Source organism: Daucus carota, chromosome 9 (assembly GCF_001625215.2).
Source record: "Daucus carota subsp. sativus chromosome 9, DH1 v3.0, whole genome shotgun sequence".
Classification (NCBI taxonomy): Eukaryota; Viridiplantae; Streptophyta; class Magnoliopsida; order Apiales; family Apiaceae; genus Daucus; species Daucus carota.
In genome coordinates this window covers 2,221,091-2,239,123 of record NC_030389.2, presented here as the reverse complement: position 1 = coordinate 2,239,123, position 18,033 = coordinate 2,221,091, and the positions used below count along the sequence as shown (strand labels likewise).

General features: G+C 36.7%; 2 long non-coding RNA genes across 2 annotated transcripts; both read left to right on the top strand.

Moving 5' to 3' along the window:
- The first annotated feature begins 4,237 nt into the window (after positions 1–4,237).
- Positions 4,238–5,935, top strand: LOC108201873 (uncharacterized). Its single transcript, XR_010287270.1, has 2 exons — positions 4,238–4,530; positions 5,582–5,935. It is a non-coding gene; the product is annotated as an uncharacterized LOC108201873 (long non-coding RNA).
- A 4,291-nt stretch (positions 5,936–10,226) lies between these two features.
- LOC108202150 (uncharacterized) lies at positions 10,227–11,643 on the top strand. The gene is made up of 2 exons (XR_001803008.2): positions 10,227–10,432; positions 11,326–11,643. It is a non-coding gene; the product is annotated as an uncharacterized LOC108202150 (long non-coding RNA).
- Positions 11,644–18,033: the final 6,390 nt, after the last annotated feature.

Below are 18,033 nucleotides of genomic sequence, written 5' to 3'. Positions count from 1 at the left end.
TAGGTAATTGTTCTCCTTATGAAAAGCTCTATGAAGAACCTGTGGACTATGAGAATATGAAGTCTTTTGGATGCCTGGCTTTTGCTTCAAATCCTTCTAATACAACTGATAAATTCAGTCCACGAGGTGTGCCATGTGTATTCGTAGGATACCCATTTTTAAAGAAGGGCTACAACTTGTTAAACCTTGTTACTATGCAAGTTTTTGTGTCTCGAGATGTGCTGTTCCATGAGAACATCTACCCCTTGAACAAGTCCAGCCCTGACAGCTATATTCAACCTACACCAGTGCCAATGCCAAATGTGACAACACAGCCTTATGCTGATAATGATGTGATTGTTTCTGAAATTGCAGAGACGGATGCTCCTCCATCGCCTCCACATCAACCAGATATTAGACACTCTACTCGGCAAACTAAGAAACCAGCATGGCTAGATAACTATGTCAACAATGTTAAGTCAGCCTCGAACATTGTGCAAGTTGTAGACCTCCCACTTGAAAATAAGTTTCACTGTTTCTCTGCGAAGGTGACCACAAGCTGTGAACCCAGCAATTTCAAACAGGCCCTGCAGCATCGTCAATGGATTGACGCCATGAACAGTGAACTGACTGCCTTGGAAGATAACAACACTTGGGTTGTTACATCTCTTCCCACTGGTAAAAAATCCATTGGTTGCAAATGGGTTTTCAAGATCAAATACAACCCAGATGGGTCAGTCGAGCGTTACAAAGCGAGGCTGGTTGTTCTTGGCTGCAAACAGACATACGGGATCGATTACGCAGAGACATTCGCCCCAGTGGCGAAATTAACTACTATAAGAACGTTGTTAGCAGTTGCAGCCATTCAGAATTGGCAAACAGTGCAGATGGACGTGTCAAACGCCTTTCTTCATGGCGACTTGGAAGAAATTATTTACATGAAGATGCCTCAAGGGTACACTGGTTGGGGATCTCGAATATCAGCTGCTGGTTCTGACAATTTATCAACTCTAGACCTGGTGTGTCGATTGTTGAAATCACTCTATGGACTTCGGCAGGCGCCTCGCCAATGGTTCAGAAAACTGTCTGAAACTCTGCTCAAACTGAACTTCGTACAATCTCGTACTGATTATAGCCTCTTCACCAAGTGTTCAGGTGACTCTATCACCTTGGTTCTTGTTTACGTTGATGACCTCTTAATTGCTGGTGACTCGAATGTTGAGATAGAATGCTTAAAAAAGATGTTGAATAAGCAATTTCATATGAAGGATCTAGGCCCTGTGAGTTATTTTTTGGGGCTAGAAGTCTCCAGATCTCCTCTTGGTTTCTTTGTGTCTCAGAAAAAGTACGCTCTTGATCTCTTGCAAGAGTTTGGTATGGCCGCTGTTTCTCCTCTCAAACTGCCCATGGATTGTCATCTTAAACTGACTCCAACCACTGGAAGTCCTCTGGCGGATCCTCATTCCTATCAACGTTTGATTGGAAAGCTCATTTATCTCACAGTGACCCGTCCGGATATAACCTTTTCTGTTCACATCCTCAGCCAATTTATGCACCAACCAACAAGTGCACACATGCAGGCTGCCAAGCGCTTGCTTCGTTATCTTGTTGGTAATCCCTCTCAGGGAATTCTGCTGACTTCTGCATCCGAGGTGGCTGTTCATGCCTATTCAGACAGTGATTGGGCCAACTGCCCTGTAACACGAAGGTCCACCTCTGGTTATTGTCTACTCCTTGGCACCTCCCCTGTTAGTTGGAAGACGAAGAAACAGAATGTTGTTGCCCGTTCAACTGCAGAAGCGGAATACCGCTCTATGGCAATGACAGCATGCGAGATAACCTGGTTGTCTTCTCTTCTCAAGGATATGGGGATCAGTTCCTTGCCACCTGCAACTCTTCACTGTGACAACATGGCAGCCTTGTCAATTGCAGCTAATCCTGTGATGCATGAGCGCACAAAACACGTGGAAATCGACTGCCACTTCGTCCGTGACAAGATCAAGAATGGAGAAATTAAAACAGTTCATGTTCCCTCTCAATCACAAGTTGCGGATATTCTGACCAAGCCGCTTTCTGTTAAGCAGCACTATAAACTTTTGGACAAGCTTGGAGCCTCCAGCTCAGCTTGAGGGGGAGTATTGGAGGGAATTCTGCTCATCATCTTGCCTTGACACCTGTCTCCTGTTGGACCACTTCTCTGCTAATAAAGACGTTGCCTGTGTGCACTACTTGTCTGCATTCTAATTCTGTTAGTTAGAATATTCCACGTAGTCTATTTTCCTCACCATATATGTGAGTGCTCTGCCTTGTATCAGACATGAATGATTGTTTAGGAATTCTATCTAAAGTTGTTTTCTCCTTTGAATCCAAATCTGCATCTTGAATTAGTATAACACTCTTCAGAATTCCCTCCAATAGATTTGATATTCTTATCACAGGAATAATGCAAAGTGTGTGTAATTCAAATAGTTTTTTAAATTCTATGAATATATGCATTTGATACGATAGTTGATTGAAGTTAAGGATCCAACTCATGAATCTGGGAAATAATAGATCAATAATAGGTAAAAGTGACTTCTTGATTGCTAGTATTACATATAAGTTGAATTTGGACAGGTACAAAATATGTACTTTACTTGATTTGCTTGTTTTGATCGACTCTAATTCTGAGCTGACTCTGCTTTCTTCTAGAGTTGAAGTTTCTTCTTTCTAGATTGTTGCAGCAGTTAAAGAAAGTAGATTTGAAGTGAAGCTCTGACACGTATGTAATGCCTAGTTTCAGAGTCCTAGTTCAAACAAGGAAATGGGTACAGGGGATCTTTGTAAAAGAGAAAGATCTTTGTAATAATTTAAAGAAAAAAGAGAAAGTGTTTAAAAGATCTTTGTTAGATTTTTGTAAGAAAAATAATTATACTATATTTGATACTCGTAAAAGCTACCAGACGTAAGAAAATGTCACTCCCACATTATTGTAAGACAAATCCTTACCAGAAATACTTATTCAATTTAGATCGGGAGATCATTTCTTATTTTACTTTTAAAATAAAATAAAAATATTTATTTAATTCCTTTTTCATACTATTCGCCTTCTGATAAATTTTTAATTTAATGTATTACAAAATAAGTTAAATAAGAATTATTATTTGTTATTGGACATAATGTTCTAAATTTTGAGAAATTTTATTCTATATTTTTATTTATAAATTATTAGAATGTTGTTGAAAATTCTTTTGTCAAAATTCTTTTGAATTGTTTTCCAAAAATACCAAAGTCGCAAAAGAAACATTCAAAAATATCGTGGAACAACCTCGATTATCACAAAAGTGGATTTTAACTGTTTGTAAATAAAAAACTCACGAATATTTTTACAACTTTCCTATTATTTTATTTAGAAACCCTGGGTTATTAGAATTATCCACTGAAAAAAAGTTAAACGGTCAGATTAAGGAGTCTTCTGATATTTATGCATATAAGATACTTCCTCCGTCCCGATGAATAATATACATTGTGATTGGACACGGAGACCAAGAAAAAGTGTAAGAAATGAGTAAAGTCAGGTGAAAAGTATGTAAAGTGGTGGGACCCATTTATTTTTAATAATAGATTTGAGATAGTGGAGGAAAGTAGTGGGTATAATAGTGTTTTTATTATTATAGAATGGAGACAGTGGAAGAAAGTAGTGGGTGTAATAGTGTTTTATATTGTAAAAAGTTGCTATTTTGGAAATGTATAGAAATGATGGGACGTCCCAAAAAGGAAACTGTATAGAATTGATTGGGATGGAGGGAGTAAAGGGTTTCACCTGTGTCTGCGTGTACCTGCTAAGCGTTAAATTTGATGCGTTTAGCTTGTTTTCGATTGGTGGAAGTTTTTGTATATGTAAAGGTCCATCATTATTAAATACATTAATAATTAATTAAAATGAGTTAAATGTATAAAATTTGGTGTTTAATATGTTCTCATGGGTATACCAGGAAAAAATCGTAAGATAAAAAATATAACCCCTCGGCCTCTTAACCTTTTTTCCTATGTGACTTTATCATGTTTATCAATATAGTTTTGATTGTTAACATCTTTAATTTTATATTAATATTAAATAAAATAAATTTCATCATATTAAAGAATACAAATTCCACAATATCGCTCATAAATATATTTAGTTCTATAACAAATTAATAATTTGCATTACGTTATGAACAGTCCCGACATATCAAATCAAAAAAGTGATAAAAAGACGGAGGGGCTATTGACTAATTTTAACGACTATATGAGACACACACATATCCACCAAATATTCATGTCACTCACCCCCCATTAAGCTGTTTGACATTGTCAATTTTGGTCTCCACAACTCTTTCCACAGGTTTCAAGCAGCAAGGGGCGACGATGGCTGATTGGATCCGACCAGTCACGCTGTCGCGTCTGTGGAATCGATGTTATAATCTCTTCAGCAGCAGTGACTTCTTCATTAGTACCATAAACACGATTAAGGATGTGCTAAGCTGGTCTGGTCTGTTCATCATCTCCTTGCTGATTGGGATCTGGATTAAGGTAGTCTTTCTTTGTAACCTCAATCTTTAACACTTGGGTCTTTTTTCACTTTGTGTATAAATCATGCTACAGTGAATTCAAGTTGTTTAAGTCATGGTCATTTACTTGTGAGAACTTAATTTTAATTAGAGTATTAAAATTAATCCTTGGTTTTTAATCATATCTTTGACTGCTATCCCTTTGGAGCTTAGGTGAGATTGTGTGGAATTTTGAGGTAAAGATATAGCGATTTTGTGAAAGATTAAATTTTTATGTGATAGGAAGATGTTATGATTTGTCGGATTTTCCAGGGGTGGAAGATTAGAAATGCCGAAAGATATATTAAAAAAATACGGATATTCATCTCATTCATGATCATGAAAATGAAGAAGATATAGGCAGCTGTAAAAACCAGAGCTTTTTCGAGCTTTGTCTCTGCTTAGATTATTTAATGTTAATTTGAATAGCTAGAGAAGCTTATAGTGAGGAATATTGAATTGCTGTAGTTTGATTCTTCTGTCGTGGTATATCATGACTGAATTGCCCCCCATCAAGAGATTGTATGTCCTTAATATGACTCTAAAATGCAGTTGTTTATCCTTTCTTCTGAAAACCCTTAAGTTTTAGATTGATATATTGGACTTGAGTCCAGTTCGAGCTAGAAGCTTGTAGCATTTGATACAGCTAACTGTTTGTTTCCTTGTGATGACATAATGTTTTTAGTCAGCAAGGCTTAGCCTAATAATGGATACTCCTATCCTTTTAGTGATGACAGGTCCCGGGTTTGAACCAATTGGAAGATTTGCCTGTTTAAAAATTTCTGCAGTTTACCCTTTGCGAAAAAACAATTACTCTAGTAAGAACATTTTGATGTAAGTTTCATATGCGAATATCTGGTGACATTTCAGAAGTTTTTTTGCCCAAGTTGCTTCTCCTTGTGTTAAAAATACAGATACTTGTGTCTAGATTGTTTTTACGTCTTGTGTTGTAATATGATTGTTTGATTTATTATTCTTTTTCCGGTTTAAGGTTAAATAGAGAAATCGACTGAGTCTGTGGAATTGTTTTCCAGCTAGCAATTACAGGTCTAGCTAGCTTTCTTCCAGGGGATGTGCCAAGTTGGAAAACTAGCTGGACCGTAGGCATTGCCATATTTACCTTCAGCTGTTATTGTCTGGAGGAATGTCTGAAAATGAAGAGAGCTCAACTTGCTCGAGCTCTACTGGATCCTTCGAGGAGGAACAACATAGAATTTCGTAATGGCACTGTTTACTGAGAATCCTGTTGTAAGGTTGTTAATACTTCTGATACATTATCCATATGCATATGCTTAAAGGGGTTTGATACTTCAAACCATCACATGGACAATCATTGTAAAATTGATTCATCTGGTATGCGAATCCTAAACGAATCGTGCTTGATCTCATCGAATTTCCAATGTTTCTGGTTACATGTTTCTTGGCAAAAGTTACTTAAAGTTAGGACTAATGTTGGATCTTTTAGTTTTTGTATATGTAAGTTGCAAAGCTGTGCATGTTTTAACATTAGTCTCAAGTTATGACCCGGCATATAACAAAATCCTATGTTTTTTTATGTTATTTTTCACTGATCATACTTGAGATTATTTTTAATCATGAGCTGAATAAAGGATGTAACAGTGCTGTTGGTAAATGTTCATAAGTTGGAACTGAATGATTATCCCTCCCCCAATATAGGGAGCTGAAAATGGGCCAAGCAATTACAGCCCTGGCTAGCTTTCTTTTTTAGGACATATTCAGAGTTGGACGGCAAATATTACAACTTTTGAAACTTTGTGACTACTGTAAAAAGGTTTTTGTTTGGTCAGTAATAGTTTCTGGTCTCTTCGCTCCTTTCAATATATTCCTTTTATAAATTTCATTCATATTAAAAATAATCAAATATTTCAGTTATTATAATTGGGTTGATTATGAAAGAGCACAATTAATTTTTTTACTAATTTATTAAGAATTAATGATCATTCGTTTGAGAACTTATGAAAACTGCGTAAATTCATTTACACAATAATCGATACTCCCTCCGTCCCAACCAATTCTTTACGTTTGGTTTGGACACGGAAGTTAAGAAATATATGTATAAAGTAGTAAAAAAACAAAAAAAAAAATGGGATGAAGTGGTAGAACTCATTGAATTTTAATGTATAAAAAGAAAATAATGAAGTGGATTTAACATCAAAATGAAGGAAAAGTGGAAAAGTGGTGAGACCCATTAAATATTATTGATAAATTTTAAAATGTAAAAAATTAGACGACACATCTCGAGAAAGAAACTATAAAGAAATGAATAAGACAGAAGGAGTATAAAATGTGATGTGAAATTTGCACTACAAGGTGATTAAATTTTTTTTATAGCGAGATTATTAAAAACATAAATCTTGAAAGTGACGTGAAGGAGTATCCATCTATTAAAAGTGGGATCGAGAAGTCTTGGTCAAAATATTTGTGCGGAGATGACAAATCGGTAGGAATCGAAGTATCGAACCCGGATAAATGATTAAAAAAATTGATTGATTAAACAAAACATTAATAACTGGTGGTCATTTTTGGTCCAAGTCAGCAACACGTACGCTCGTCCATCTCCGCCGACATTCCTCTGTTTTATTTTTCTTCCTGCCACCTGAGTATATTCCTATCGACTTTCCTTCATTTTCTGGAAAATTACTTTTTCATAGTTTTAAAAATAAAAACCCACATACATAATTTTAAAAATGTATGTAAATATTAGAAAATTTATTGAAAGAATCTCTGTTCTAAAAATCGGTGAATAATCACGATTAATCCATGTTCCGTAGCTCGCCGAACTGATTAAATCTCCGATTAATCACCGATCAATCCGATTAATCCCCGATCAATTCAATTAATCTCCGATTAATCTTTGTTCCGTAACTTCACCGATTAAGTCCGATTCCCACTTTTTACAACACTTGAAAGAATATATATATGTATATATAAATTAACCAAGTTGAAACTAAAAAACTTATACGTATTATATACTCCAATCAATTAGAGCAATCGCTGAAAATCAAACAGTCATGTACTGAAAACACAGAGAGTATTTGAAAAAGCTGTTGACATAAAAGCAACTCTTTTAATATTTTTGTTCAAAAATTATAGATTTGGCTTGTATTTGATAATTTGACTATATACAGAGAAGATATTATGTATTTTTTCTTTTTTTCTATTTTTAAGAAATAAATTTTATTAATAATTTTATTAATAAATTAATATAATTATTTTAATCTATATTATTAAAAAATTGATAGTCAACTAAAATCATACTCCCTCCGTCCCTCTTATTTCTTATCAAATGGGTTGGACACCGAGGTTGAGAAATATGTATAAAGTAGTGGAAAAGAGTAAGAAAAGTGGGTGAAGTGGTGGGACCCATTGATTTGTAATGTATAAAAAGAAGATAGTGGAGTAAAAGTAGTGTGAAAAATGAAAATGAAAGAAAAATGGAGAAGTGGTGGGACCCATTAACTATTTTTGGTAAGTTTTGAAATGTAAAGAATTGGATGAGGCAGCTAAAAAAAAGTGTAAAGAAATGGGAGGGACGAAGGGAGTAACTTGTTGTGAATTAACAGTAGTTAATATCCGAACGGTGTAAGATTTGTATTATTATTATTACGGTTTTTCTATGGTGTGCCCATGGGCACATGCTAAGCACCAAAATCTATGAATTTGGAGGGTTTTGATTGGTTTACACTCTTCAATAATGATGGGTCCCCCTGCATTTACAACAACCACACCAATCAAAACCCTCTAAAACTATAAATTTTTGTGCTTAGCATGTGCCCATGGGCACACACTAGACAAACCGTTATTATTATACTTAAATTCCTACTAAAAGTGCAATGAACAAGATAGGCAATGAATGGAATTAAAAAAGTGTGTACCATGAAATATCAGTCCAAATCAATTATGTGGAGCCTACACATCACTAATCGAAGCCAGATCGAATGATTAAACAAACCGGTAGCAACTAGTGGTCATATTTTAGTCCAAGTCAGAAACACCTACGGCCCTACATTCCCGGACGACATTCTTCTGTTTCTTTTTCTTCCCCGCCAGAATATATTCCTCATGACTTTTCTTCCTTTTAGATTCACCCACCATGTGTTTGAAACTAATTTTACTGTCCATCTATTATGGTCATTTGTTTACGTACAATTGAGTACCCAGGTTAAAATATATATATATTTTTTTGAATTGTTCGACAAGCATTTTAAGACACATATAAAATATAGTTTCGTAATTTTTTTTTATAAAAAATTAGATAATAAATATTTATTTAGATAGAAAAAGGTTTAAAACAATTTATCAAGGGAATTTATCAAGGGAATTTATCAAGGGAATTTATCAAGGGAATGTGTGTTGAGTCCCCGTCTCCCAATATGAACAATTGAGGGTGACGGAGCCTCACGGAGGGAGTATGAAAAGGTAAAAAAGTGGGAAAGTGATGGGACCAATTGACCAATTTTGGTAAGTTTTAGAATGTAAAAATTGAATGTGACAGCTCAAAAAGGAAAATATAAAAAAAATGATTGAGACAAATAGTAAATAGGAGTAGAATACTAAAATTAGAGATTCGTCAGATTCACTTTGAAATTTATGACTGTGATTTAAAAGAAATTTATATCTTAATCTCTTCCCTCATTAAATGATACATTATGCTTTAAATTATTCTTGGTAAATTATATAACATCTTTCACTATTTTAAAAAATAAACCACGCATAATAGCTCATAGTAAATCCATTGAATCACTTTGACTTGTATGCGAGTGGTAGATGGTAAATTTTTTTGAACGAAATAAACTCCTGGCAGCGGCTATTCAGCTACAATTCTTTATTTAGGAAAATATCATGTAAAGTGAATGTCATCATATGAAGGGTATAATTTCATAATCAGAAAAGATAATTTTAAAATTTTCTTCCAATATCTCAAAAAAAATAATAATTTATTTTCAACATTTATAATTCAAAATTTTCAAAAAATTAGAAAAATATCTCCGAAACTTCTCCTTAAAGTATTCCCCTGCATCCAACAATTTTGAAAGGCCAGCCGGACCAATAACAATTTCATATCATTTTCCAAAATTTAGTCGTTCAGCCAAAATATTGTTCTATACTAGTTTATTCAACGAGAAAAACATTGAACAAATGACGGAATGAATGTATTAAAGATTTGTGTTAATCTTCACCGTTATATTTCTGTCAACGAATCAGAGCAAAGTCCAATAGGTTACCTATATGATGTCCTAAGCTCACATTTAGGTAATGTGTCAAAAAAAAATCACTAGCACAACCCCAATTCTCCTAACCATTACTTATTTATAAGTAACCCCTGACCATTACCTATTTAATATTTATGAATAAAATAATCATCTCTCTCCTTCTTTCTTTGTCTATTCTCTCCTTTTCTCCTTTTCTCTCTCAAATTTATTTTTAAAATAATCTTTGGAGAACAAATATAAGGATTAGTATTGGAGTTGACACTAAAAATACATTACCTAAATCACAAAGACATACTAGCACTCATTATTTTATATTATTTATACCTAATAGGATAGGTAACCTATTGGACTTGCTCTCATATGTGTCTGATAAGAGGTCCTGATAAGACAGGTTTGATCCCAAAATGAGAATAAAATGAAAAAGGTTTCGATGGTAATTTCAGCGAACTGTCAAAGTACTCTGTGTCCTCCTTCACCTTGAGCAGACAGACATTAAGTTGTGTGACGTGGTTAAGTTTTCTTTCCAAAACCTCTCGCCGTAGCTTCCGGTCCGCAAATCCGACCATGCTCAACTGGATCCGACCCGTTAAAAATGTGCTAAACTGGTCTGCTCTATTCACCATATCCTTGTTGATTGGGATCTGGATGAAGGTATTCACACTTTTGTGTTGTTTGTTTCGTTTTTTCTTTGCGAACTCTCTGTGTTTGTTGTCATAAACTGATTTCGATTGTAGTTTTTTGTTTTTCTGTTGCGGTATATCACAAAATGAAGGTGTCTGTCCACCGGTGTCACCGATGGCTGGACAGTGACCCTTAAACCTGTTACCTTGAGGTTACGAGTTCGATTACCAAGATACTGCAGGAGTAAGTGGGCTATCATGTTCGGGAGTATGAGTGTCCTGGTATGCCTGAGCCTGACCGGATTATATCCGGCTTAAAAGTAAAATAAAATTGAAAATGATGGTTATGGTTCAAGACCCTTGGATTTCCCATCCAACGGTCCAGATTTGTTGGCTCTTCTGAAAAACCTTTGGAAGTTCCTTGTTCCTCCTGGAATTTTGCGACAGATTGATAATATCAGATTCGAGTCCAGTTCGGGTTTAAACTTATGGGGCAATTTGTATGTTTAGAATTTCTGTGATTGACCCGTTATGAGAAAACAATTACCAGAACAGTTTAATATGAAAATTTACGGTGACATTTCAAAATAGATTCCTCCGAGTTGCTTCTTTTTATGTTAAAAATCCTAGATACTTGTGTTATGATTTTGGGTTTGACTAGTATAGGCTCATGTGTACATATTAAACGCTAAATTTGATATATTTAGCTTGTTTTTGATTGGTGAAGCTTTTGTATATGCAGGAGGTGCATCATTATTAATAAGTAGTAGCCAATCAAAATGAGTTAAATACATGAAATTTGGTGCTTAGCATGGGCACACCATAGAAAAACCGATAATTGTTTGATTGATTTATTTATTTTTCCCGCTTTTATGGAAAAACAGAAAAACTGACTGAATCTGTGGATTTTTAATTTTTTTTTAGGTAGTAAGTACAGGTTTAGCTAGCTTTGTTTCAGGGGATGCGTCGAATTGGAAAGCTAGCTGGACGATAGGCATGGCCATATTTACATTTAGCTGTTATTGTCTGGACGAATGTGTGAAAATGAAGAGAGCTCAGCTTCCTTGAGCTGTGTAGGATCGTTCGAGGAGGAACTATGACCGAATTTGGTACTAACTACTGAGAATCTTGTTGTAACTTTGTTAATACTTCTGATATTACTATCCACTAGGATGTGCTTAAAGGAATTTGATACTGAAAATCATCACAGGGTATATGATTGTAAAATTGGTTCATTTGGTATACGAATTCTAGTTTAACCGATATATTTTATATGGAAACCAATGATGCTTGATTTCATTGATATTTCTACTCTTCTGGTCTGCTCAATGCTCGTACTAGGGATGATTTGAAATCTTGAGCTGAATGAAGAAAAGTCGGAACCGAATTGTGTTACATAGTTTCATCCTCTAGTTATACTGATATAAATGAGACAACCTTGATGCACCTTAACTTCAAGTTGCTTCTGCTTTCTTTCAAAATTCGAGTGTTGTTCTTTGTAGATCGTCGAAGCAGTTAAAGATAATGGACTAGAGTTGGAGCTCTAAGCTTCTGTCCATTGATGTAGCTAACTTTCCCCTCACATTGCTCCTCATTTATGATCTTGTCAAAACTTCATGTTCTTTTAGATTGGAATTACAGTTCTAGCTAGCTTTCCTTTTTGGGAGATCTGCAGAATTGGACAACAAACGCTGTGTATCTGTTACTACTGTAATAGGGTTCAAGGTTCGGTGGAGGCAACGCATGTCCCCATTCCAAAAATGTGAAAAAAAACAACAGTATGAAATTAAACATAATAATCCACAAATTTGTAAAAATAAAATTTGATGAGTTTTTGGAATACTAAACATTCTAAATAATTGTTTAGACTTCGTTTGAATATACAAATTTTAGAAGACTGTCACAGAATTTTAATTCCAGATATTAGTTAAATTTCTAAAATCTAAATTATATATTTCCGAATATAAAAAATAAGTTATAAAATTATATTTTATATATCATGAAATCGGTGCCAAACAGTGTAAGAAAGTATATTCGAAAAGTTGAAAACTCTAATTTTTTAAAATATGTACAACATCAATTTAGAAAATATTTATAATATTTTATTATTATATTAATAAATTTTATATTTAAGTCAAACCTTGGATGATACCCCACAGGAAAAAACCCAATAATCCAAGTCGGTGACACGTAGACCCCTGCTTCTCAAACGGAATCTTTCGCGCTTCTTTGTGTTGCTTTTCTTGAACTATCCGCCTTTCCTTTCATTTTTCGAGACCGCCTTTCCTTTCCCTTTCTTCCATTAAATATGATTGGGGGCAGTTTTGGAAAAATAAAACGAAAAATAGCTTGAGAAAAGTCCCTTCTCTTTTGACTTATATATGTGCATGATTTATAACATATAATTTATAACTATACATATTCAATATTCATTCTCTAATGAATATAAATTTTTAAATAATTAACAAACATGTTTAAATTAAAAAATTTAACTTGATATATTAAAAAATATTTTATTTGGCACATTAAATACAATTTTAATAATTAAACATGGCAAAACCCTTATAAATAAATAAATCGAGATATATATTCTAATAATATCTAGATGTGTTTTAGGTTTAAATCAAATTTATAATTAAAGTTTCACAAATAGGCCCGAGTAAATGAGCACTTTTTTATGTATTGTCTTTAAAAAAAGAACATAAAATAATAAAATTAAACTAAAATTAAATATTATACATAAATAATAAAAAATATAAATTTAAAAAGTAAATAACTCAAATAGGACAGAAGTAGCATTAGCATAATTAGCAAAAAACAAAAAGATAGAAGTAAATTTGTGAAAAAAAAGAAAGAGATGTGCACGAAAATACAGTACTCTGTTGTACTCCTTTTGTTCTCTTTTGGGGAATTTTTTTTTCCAGAAATACTTGTCTTATGTTTCTTTATTTTCAGATATTTACGCAAAGAATATCCTTTAAAGTACAAGTTTTCATGTTTGATTACCATACCTATGCATATAAATCAAAAATTCAGTGCATTTATTAGAGGTAGATAAGGACATCAAATACTCAACTAATTTTTTCTTAAAATGCGTTATTTTTTCAAAAGGAAAATGTAAAAAGAACAGAAAGAGTACTTTTAAAGCTGTCATGAGGAACAAACACAATGATTATTAAAAAGAAGCGGTTACGCTTGATTCTAACTGTTTTGACATTGTCAAGTTCGTACACGAATAATACTTCATCCATCCCAGTTTAGATGACTTTTGTAAATAATTAGATGTTTATCCCAATTTAGATGACTTTTGTAAATAAAGAGGTATTCCAAATTAGTTGATCATGATTGCAGGCGATAACTCGTCTGCATGAAGCCAGAATCGCTAGTAATCGCCGATCAGCCATACGACGGTTAGCAACATATGATTGGTTAAACTCACATTAATGAAAATGAGACCTCTGTGTGCACATCAACCACCTAACTAAAACTAGTCATTTGTCTTTCCTTTAATAACAAATTTTGAAGTATGTAGCACTATATATTCGTATATAAGAGGGAGAAAATAAGGCTTAAGGTTCGAACTGCGCTGATACCATATAAAAGATGAATTCTACTACTGTATATATTATACATTGATACAATGACTAGTTTATATATTACAAAGACAGCTCCTATCAAACCTATAACTCAAAGAAGGTGTTAATATCCAGTTGTAAAGATATTGTTTACATAAAGAGGGTGATATCATTACATAAATAATAAGATACACCTAAACATTAATGACATTAATGAAGATCAGTAATATGATTTGTATTGTTAAATATCATGAGATATTATTCTCCACAAGGACTTGTCACACCCAGAAACTGTGAAAAAATTTGGTGGCGGATCTATTTAGAAGAATTAAGAACGTACTTCTAAAAAAGATTTTTGACATTTTTTCATCATTGTAAATTTTTCAAAAATAAGGTGTCCCAAAAGTTTGAAAATATATATACTCCCTCTGTTGTAAAATATAAGTCGTTTGACTTTTTGACACACACTTCTAAGTCTTTTGAGCGCTTAGTTAAAATTATTATTTTTAAAAATTTCTTTTTTTAAATAAAAATATATGATTAATATTACAATTTAGAGGAAAAAAAATCAAAAAAAATAATAATTTTAACTAAACGGTCAAATGGCTTAGAAGTGTGTGCCAAAAAATCAAACGGGAGTAGGTCTGTTTTGAAATTTTGCTTGGTGCCCGAAGAAACTAATCCCAGACCCATAGCGGTCTTAATCTAGACAATCATCTTATGGAAAATTATGAAAAAGGTTCGCATCATATTGTGGAAATAGGTATTGAAGCACTAGCTTTCCTGATACTGGTGATCGGTATTAACGGGATGGATGATCAACCTGTTGCTGATCCATAAGTAGGTACAGAAGTGGTACAGAAGGATGCGAAGACACAATCATATGAATATGGAAGTAGACCAGATGTGGCACTACAAATAAATTCTAAGAATGAATAACCCGAGAGGAAAGCAAATTTAATATTCAATTTTCTTGGCACTGGACCAATTCAAAGGTATCTGATTACAATTACTTCTAGTATTCTGTCTGAATATATGCATTTTTTGCGCTTTTTGGTAGTTAAGGATCCAACGCAAGGCTAAAAATTTTGATCCGAGTCCAATCCGCCCCTGAATCTTCAATAAGATCAGTTCTTATTGAAGGCACATTATACGCGCTCTTTGCATCTTGAATCAGTTCCTGAGCCTGCGTACCTAGAAAACCAAAACCGAAAAGATTTCCAAGCCCCATCACAAACAAACTGTTATGACCATTTTTGGTCTTGGCTAAGGGGCGAGGGCGCGACCTCCACGGAGCAGGCCCGTGGGGCGCGGCCCTTTGTCTGAGAAGCATGTGTGACTTGTCTAACGAATATAGAAGGGTGATACGGGAGGGCGCGCCCTCCATGGGGTGATCCCGTAGGGCGCGGCCCTATGTTTCAGGAACAGGTGTACCATGTTGGGAGTATGAAGAGAGGCAAGTGATGAAGATGAAGGGCGCGCCTTCCATGGTCGCGCCCACAGGTGAATGTTATGTGTGTGAGGATGAGTGAGTCTCGATGACGACCCTTCCGAGGGATACGAAGGCTTACCCTTCCGAGGGATATGAAGACTAGTGCCAGAGCTCATCTGGTAGTTATCAGGCTCATCTGGTAGTTCCCGGGTTACGTCCGGGCGTGATCTATAATCCCCAGTCCTGCTATCTGCCGGGTTGCCCTCGTGCGGGGGCCTGGGGTGATCATGGTTGAAGAAGGCCCTCAGGGGTAACATGAAGGCCGATCATATGTCCGGGTCCTGTATTCTGGTGAGTTAGCCCTCATTGGGGGACTGGGACGATCGTGTAACTTGGCTCCTCATTGGTCTTACCTCTTAGTGAGAACCTTCGCTAAGGGGTAAGGACGCGTCACTACACCTCAAGGAAGTGGTCACGGCTCTATCCAATGTCTCCTCCATGCTACGAAAGAGTAGCGGTTAGTGTCATCTCTCGTAGTGGAGATGATGCCGTATCCGTGATGTACTTGGACTAGGAGTCTAAGGTAGTCGCCTCAAGACATACTTCTAACTGGAGTAGAACTCTAAGTGATAAGTCACCGACCCACGGTTGGTCTTATCCCCAAGAGGCCTAGTCCTGATCAAACTAGGACTCCTGGTTCAATAGAACTACGTACGGCTTGATCCCCTATATAAAGGGGTACGTAGGCACATCAAGGGGATATATTGAGAGTTGTGAGAACGAGAGCAGAAATATATTCCCTTGATCTCAGCCACCCTCAAACACCTAAAACCACCGTCCACGGCGGATCTCTGTCATATAATCACCATAAAAACACCTAAGTCCGTTAACGAACCTCACGTTTGTTGATTCACCAAATTCCTCTATCAACAAATTGGCGCTAGAAGGAGGGGGAGCAGGTGAAATCTCAAAGAGGAAGAGATGGCCAACCACGACGATGATTTGTATGAAGGAGATTATTACGTTGAAGACGAACCAGTAGAACCGTACTCACCGGTGCACATTGTAGACCCCCGCACCTTGCCTAACAATCCACCTCCGGTTGTGGTCAGTAATACGGAGCTTCTTAGTGCCCTTCACCGAATGGAGCAAAATCAAGCAAGGTACAACACAAGGTTGAATACCCTGGAGTCCGTCCTAGAAGAACTCGCACCCCGACGACCTCACCAGTCTAGGAGCCATGATAGGAGGGGACGCAGACGTTTCAGACGCCCTACACCTCGAATGTTGGAGTATGGAGATGCAACTCCCGGCGCTGATCATCCCCAAGGAACAACCGTCAACCACGGGGCTCATGGTACCCAGGGCGCGCCCTTGACCGTCTCCATACCACCCACTCAGCCAGGAGGGTCCGGGCAAGGAAGAGGAAATCAGAACGCGAACGCCCGACCCTTGGCCGAAAGACTTGGGATCACACCAGAAAGCCTAGCCATGATTGTGCATCTGGCGGGAGAGGAACAGCGAGAGCGCCAGGGGACTCAAGGCGCGCCCTCAGAGCAAAGGCGCGACACCGGCGTTGGCAGAACCTACCGGGGAGTAAGAGGTAGAGGCAGAGACCACACATCAATCGGAGGAAGAGGTCGCGGACCACCCATAATTGAGTACCTCCCCTCGCAAAGTGAGTCTAGCCAGCACACGCCAAACCAGTTAGGTCGAAGAAGGTCGCGCCCTCTCAATGGTAACACGGGCGCAACCCATCAAACCAATCCTCAACAAACTACACCTAATGGCCAAACGGGCGTGACCAATCAAACCACTCCTCACGATCATATGGGCACGAACCCTCAAGGCAATACTCAGCAAACTGTTCCTATCATCACTAATACCCAACAAACTGTCCCTGTCATCACCAATACTCAGCAAACCACTCCCATCACAACCAACCAACAGGCCACTGCAACCCAGCAACAAACACCCACCGGTACGCAGACGACCCTTGCTACGACCGTCGGCAACACCAATACTGTGACCACGCCTATCACTACCCTAGCTAATAATACCGGCACAACGGTTACACCCATTACTACCCAAACGACTACGCAGACTATCCCTGGACTCGGAGCCATCAACGGAGAAGACCTTAAGAAACTACTTGCCCTCCTACAAGCTGGACATTCCACCGCAGTGCCGAACATCCCTTCGCCGTTCACCGCTGCAGTTCGTGACGCCCAACTTCCAACAGGATTCAGACATGTGAATGCAGACCTTCGATACCATGGCAGTTCGGACCCCCGGGAATTCTTGATCAGATTCAACATTGAGATGGATTTATATCAAATCCCAGACCTCGTCAGGTGTAGGTTCCTTGCGGCAAGTTTGAGGGAAAGCGCTCAGCAATGGTTTCAGAAATTAGGGGAAGGTGTGATCTCTTCTTGGGTAGACATGCAGCGAATGTTCATGATGCAGTTTCAAGCCGCAACCAAATACGCCCCACCAGTTACCACCTTAGCCAACGTCAAGCAACGCGATAACGAATCCTTAACCGCATACTTCAAAAGGTTCAACCAGGAATCCATGGGGGTTACAGGAGCGTCAGATGAAACCTTGAAAAATTTCCTCATCGCT